At 36.2% G+C, this 6,698-nt stretch overlaps 1 pseudogene; it reads left to right on the plus strand.

Annotated features, from left to right (window-relative positions):
* The first annotated feature begins 1,671 nt into the window (after nucleotides 1–1,671).
* On the plus strand, nucleotides 1,672–3,931 carry LOC124077594 (melanoma inhibitory activity protein 2-like; annotated as a pseudogene).
* The last annotated feature ends 2,767 nt before the right edge of the window (nucleotides 3,932–6,698 follow it).

Below are 6,698 nucleotides of genomic sequence, written 5' to 3' on the forward strand. Positions count from 1 at the left end.
ACTTTTCTCCCCACCAGGAAACAGTCTGCAAAATGGTGAAATGCTAGGCAGGTACTTAGGAACACTTGTGGTTGCAGGTAGAGAGTTAGTCACTGCTAACATCACGTGAAGTTCACTGCTAACATCACTTGAAGTTGCTTCTTTGTTTCAGAACTGCTCTTTAGAAAAGGCCTGGAAGAACCAGCATAAACCAGTCAAAAATACAGAGTGCCTCTTCAAAGGGCAAACTTTGCTCAATCTGACTCATTATAATGCTAAATTATCTGCTTTAAATGAAGTGCATCTGCCATTAGTTTGATTTGGTACTGGGAATAGAAGCTGGGGTGCTTTACCATTTTGTGGTAGAGATTTCTCAGAAGAAAGAAAAGAGAACATGATGCCCTCTGTATCATTGTGAGGCCTCGGGAAATTGGTTTTGAGCATTCTTGTTACTTTGTAGAATAGAAATATACTGCTCAAACAAGAATGTATATTACCTCATATGAAGACAAGTTTAGTATGTAAAAAGAAACTAACCATACTATATAAGGGATCCCTCCCTACACTAAATACTCAGCTTTTGGATAAGAATCCACTGAGCCTGAATGGACACAAATAAACACTGCTTCCTGTTGAATACCCTGGTGTCCCCTGTCTGTGTGAGAATCCCATGCAACATTTTATTTTGATTTGTTTGAGGCAGGATCTCACTTATCTTATCCTTCTCATTGCTATATATTTATAATGACCAGCTTGCTTAGAAGTGTTTACATCCTATGAGAAGTGAAAAGAAGATCTGAAAAAGGATTTTGAAGACTCTTAAATAGTAGTCTTCAAACACTTACATGAAAACCAACTCAAGTTTTAAGCTCCTTCTTTAGAAACTTTAGATATGTTGTACTGCTTAAAAATAACGTATTCAAACTGATTTGTGCCCATGTATGCAACTCTAATAAAATTACTCTTAAAATAGTCTAATGTGAGAGTTTTTCTATGGAAAGAATTTACATGGCTTGTATAGAAACTCTCAACAGGGCTGGAGATGTAGTTGAGTGCTAGAGAGCTTGCCCAGCATGTATAGGCCTTGAAGTTTAACTGCCAACACTGCAAGAAAAGGAAAGGGAGAAAGAAGGAAGGAAGGATGGAAAAAAGAGGGGACAAGAGGGGATGGAAAGGAATGAATCATTAAAACAAAAGGGCACGTGGTACAAATATAAACATATGAAGTACTAGTTCTTTAAAATTTTTACAGAGCTTTAGAATTTTAGTGACATCAAACTGGGTGACATTATGACTGTATAGAGTTCTGCCTTGGCCTGTCCTAAACCAACCAATGGGTGAGTGACCTGGAGATGACTCCTCTCTGGCTTGATTGCAACAGTCTTGAACCTGTGCTGCTTCAGGATGCACAGCATAATGAAGGGGCCAAGACATCTCTGACAGGGAGCATGAGTGTGCTAGGCCCCTTGGATCCCATGACCAGGGCTCCTGATAGGCATGCCCACAGCTACCCCCCCCACCCCTACCAGCTGATGGTTCATAATGGTCTGCTCCATTGCCTAGTGCATGTTTGTTTCTGACCAAAGGCCTGAGTGTCCACTGCCTGTTTTGGTGAGGCTGGGCATGGTGTGGTTGTTGAGGGAATAGTCAAAGTAGACTTAGCATGATGGAGGGGCAAAGGCTGCCCCTCAGCCCTACTTGCAGGTGGTCCTGGAAGAAGTAAGCAGAGTTGTGGTGTGCATTGTCTGAAGACATGGAAACACACACTAGTCCTTATGGCTGTTCGTGGGAATCGGTGATATGTACAGCTATTGGATTTTTTGTAGTTCTCTTGTTTTTCTGGCAAAGTTATCAGTCTGAGAGAAGCAGGCATTACATGAGAAGACAAAAAGAGCTTGCTTTAAAACTTTCTGGACTACTTGGAGAAAAAGGTGAACTACTTTAAAAAATTAGCCTTGTTCAAAAACAGTATGAAGGCTTAGAGTCACTAAAGGATGCCATTTTGGTGAAGAAGTCAATAGAAGCAGAAAATTTGGAGGCAATATATGAAAACCTGGATAGGTCCACATATACACATGAGGATGAAATACTCTTTCTAGAAAAAGAGCTAAAAGAAGAGAAAACTAAACATTGTCAACAGGATGAATTGAAGGTGGATATATCAAAAAAGATTAAGGTCCTGGAAAATGAATCAAAATCCCTCAAGTCACAAATACTTGAAGCTAAAAAAGGGTTGAGAAGGTTTCAAATGAATGAAGAAGAAGTTACAGTAGCTATAAAAGAGGCTTGGAATGAAATTCCCAACTTCAGGAAAGTCAGAAACAGCATTTAAAAGAAGTTGAGGTATGGAAAGAAAAAGTGAATGGCCTTAATAAACAAAAAATGATATTTGAACACTCTAAAATACATGCAGAACAAGTTCTAAGAGATAAAGAAAATCCCATTAATTCTCTGACTGAACACTTAATGAAGATAAAAAAAAAGATGAAGGTAACTTGCAGTTGGAAATGGAGAATGAATCAGAAATTGGTGCTCACTTAGAAGATCAGCCCAAAGGGGCTTTGAAGAAACTGGTTTATGTTGCTAAGTTAAAGGCCTCTTTTACAATCTTAGAGAAAGAAATCAAATTTTTACTTTATTATCTGAAGTAATTGAAACAAAGGAAGAGGTTATCCAACATATTAAAAATCTTAAGACAGAACAAGTATCTTTGCAAGCAGAAAATACACAGTTTGAAAGTGAGAATCAGAATCTTCAGCTGAAAGTTAAAATCATGATGGAACTATATCAAGATAATGTAATGGAACTCCAAAGGAAATTAATAGGAGAGCAAGAGGAGAAGCTTTCCAAAGTGGGAAAAAAAAAAAAAGATCAGCCATACAACTAAACCTCTGGAGACCTATAGAAAGCGAACCAAAGATCTTGAAGAAGAATTGGAGAGAACCATTCATTTTTATCAGGGGCATGTTATGTACTATGAGAAAAAAGCACATGGTAATGAGTTGGCAGCTCAGAGTGCTGAAAGATACCTCAATGATTTAAGGCAACAAAATGCTCACAACAGAGAAGAATTAACTGAAATGGAGTCCAAATTTAAACTTGTAGAAAAAGATCCTTCTGTGCCTGATGTTTCGAATACAGCCTTTGGCAGAGAGAATTCCCCAAATGGTCCCTCACCTTTAGGTCGAGCTTCATGTGAAACAAGTCCTTCTCATTCAGAAAATAAGGGTCCACTCATACTCTCATCTTTGGTGCAAGAGGGCCCAGAGAATCCTCTGGACCATCCGACTAACAATGAAAGAAGGGAATCAAACTGTGATAAGTTAACTGATCCTCAGAGAGCACCTTTTGACACTGGGCCCCTGGCACCTCCATGGGAACAGGCCCATAGGATAATGATCCCTCCACCAGGCCAACCATATTCTGATCCACAGTGTCCTCTACAAAGCCAAGATGGATGTTATTCTAATTATGGTAGAAGACCTGGATCAGCAGAACTCAGAAGTTCCACTATGCCACCTTTGGATAAAATGGATGGGCCTACATCTTCAGAAATGGAACTCAGTAGAAATGAAATCAAAGTCAATCTTGGTGATTCCAAAGTGCCTGATTCATCTCTCCCTGCTGACAACCAAGGAACTGGCTCTGGCTTTGCTTTCTAACCTTTCCCTCCATTCAGAGGTTCATTGTTTCCAGTGGATCCAAGGAGTCAGTTCATGAGAGGGCCCTTTCACCTTCACCTCCTCCAGGAAAAATGTATGGAGCATCTCAAGAATATCTTCCACCAGGCCCGCCACTCCCTCTATTTCCAATTGGACCATGGTGTTTTCCTCATAATCTCCCCCAAGAGCTGGATTTCTTCCCTGGTCCCCCACCCCTGCATTCTGAAAGTATATTTGAGTTCCCTTCAGGGTTGATTCCACCTTCAAATGAACCTGCTACTGAACATTAAGGAGCACAACCAGAATCTTGACAATATTTTTTATCTGCCTTTAAAAGTAATATATCTCTCATTGTTAATTTAAGTAATTGCTTTGGAGTGATTATACATTTGTTCCAATTGAAGCTCAATTGAATGGTAATTCTTAGGATATATTTTGTAAATTAATTTGGTTTAAATATTAATCTTATGAGTAAATTATTTCAATTTTATCTTGTTCTAGAGAGTATAGCATTTAATTTGAATAATGCATTATTATAGGAGTAACAACCAAAGTTTTATATATGTAATCTTGCAGTTGGGGATATTTTAAACTCCAGATAAAGACTTCCCTTTATACAAAGAAACGTATTTACTGTGATTGTAGCAAATGTGAAAGTAACTTTATGCTTAATGAAAGATTTTAGTTAATTTAAAGTCGTGTTTATTATTGATAATGATAATAAAAATCAGCTAGTTTTTCTATAAAAAAAAGAATAACTAGAGCATATTAAGAGTAAACCAGAAAACACAATTAAACATGTCATGGAAATTAGAGACTTCAAAAAAAGGTTCCAGTTCTCAGAAAACTTGTAGGAATTTGGAGACCATAATTTAAATTCACTCTGTCCCTATTTTCCCTAATATATTCTTTATTTTATGCCTTTTCTGCTGTGGTTCACTGATAGGAGGAGTGTCCTAGTCTTTGTTTTGTCTTCAGGGAGCATTTTGTAAAATGCAAATGAATTATGAGGACTCTGAAATGAAGAAACAAAGACATAACTCCAAATTTGTTATTGTTACATTAGATAGTCATGAAATGACTCTGCTAAACTACTATAAATGTTTGATGTTATTAATCTCAATTTCTGTATCATTGCAAATATGTAAGAATTTACAAAACTGCACCGGTCCAGAGGTGACACTTGGAACAATATTTCACTGATAGTGACCCATAAAGAACATTTATTAAGAATACCCTAATTAAGAATTAGTGGTTAAAGCTTTTTTCCAAGTGTTAAATATACTCTTCAGTTTTTTGTAAAGAGCATACCTTTAGATCTAAAATAAATGCAGTAATATAATTTTCTTCTTAAATATAAGCAACACCTTTATCACAATTGATGGCCAGTGAAGACTTTCAATGATACTTGAGCCCACAATTAATTTAAATGAGAAACAAGTTGGGCCTTGAAAAAGAAACTCTACAAGTTCAATAAATCAAATCTGTTTTCCCTCGAGAGTAACACTGGTTGTTAAATTGATCCTATAAATAAATTTTACTTTCCAGCATAAAGCATTCCTTGCTCTAAATGAGTGGATGGCAGTCTACATCCATGGTCTGTATAAAATGGACTGGTGTTCCCCCACTGATATTAATCCAGAACTTCTTCTGCCCTAACTACTAAAGGAGAATAGTTGCTAGTATATTTCATGTTTTACCCCAAGAAACTGGAAATATGATAATTTCAGGTTGAAAACACACCTGAAATGCCTAAATACCATGATACAGTCTTATAAAAAGTTATAACTTGAGAAGAAAAACCTGAAATGTTCTTCTAAATATGACACCATTTATTGAATAAGATTCCAACTTTGTTTACAGCTCTGAAAATGACAGTGAAATAAAATAAAACAATATTAAAAATTGGCAATTTATAGAAAAATAAGGAAGTATTAAGTCCAAAAATAAGTCATATATTCTATACATATTTATATGCATTTTACGTAAGTAATTGGGCTGTTATTGTAAAAATCAAAATTCCCACAACTAGTGAAGAAATCTCCTGATTTTTGAGCTGTTATAATTAAAGCAATAGCCTTTTTTACATATAGCATAAATGAATGAAACTAATAGTTACATGATTAAATGTTTTATTTAAAAACATTTTTTAGTCCTTGATTTACCTTTATTCATTTATTTATATGTAGTACAGAGAATGAATCCCATTGCCTCACACATGCTATGCAGGAGCTCTGCCACTGAGTCACAACTCCAGCCCATGATTATTTTTTATTAACCACTAATAATAATCTAAAAGAGGAAATTAGTATATCTCCATTATCAAAGAAATACAAGCCCAAAATAATAAACAACAAAAATTAGACCTGAGTTATTTTCTAATGTTCGATTCATTACAGGTATTGTTTGATTCTATAGTGGTTTTACCAAAGGCATGAAATATTTCCTAGCACTTGGCCAGCATCTACTCTTCTACAATAGAAGAAATGGTTATGATAGAATTTTGCTGACATGAATTAAATTCATATATTCAGGGATGTCAATATTCCTCAAATATGCTATGGACCTGAAAATATTGTTATTGAGTAAAATGATTGTGTTTAAAAAGTATTGAGGTGTGGGGTTGTGATTCAGCAATAGAGCATTCACCTAGAATGTGCAAGGTCCTAGGTTCAATCCTCAACACCACATATAGATTAATAAATGTATTGTGTCTATCTACAACTAAAAATTGGTTAACATGGCAAATTTGATATCATGTATATTTTAACTACAATAAAATAGAAAACAAACAACTTAGGGTTGCCAGTGAGGGAGCTGTGAGACTAAAGGAATAGACAGATGGGTTCTCAATGAGGATGGCAGGTGGCCGAATTTCTATAGGTGTTTTAGATGGTGCCACATCCTGGGATATCCAGTCTGGTGGGGTGTCCATTTGAGGATTAATTTGAGAGGGCCTAGTTGGTGATGGCATGCTGTTCCTAAATCCTTGCCTGAAATTTTGGTTGAGTCATTATGCCACTTGCTATATTAATATTGGGTCAGAGGAAAACATAC

This window comes from Marmota monax, unplaced genomic scaffold, assembly GCF_021218885.2.
Source record: "Marmota monax isolate L192 unplaced genomic scaffold, Marmota_monax_Labrador192_F-V1.1 WCK01_AAM20220418_F8-fsc00433, whole genome shotgun sequence".
In the NCBI taxonomy this organism is placed as follows: Eukaryota; Metazoa; Chordata; class Mammalia; order Rodentia; family Sciuridae; genus Marmota; species Marmota monax.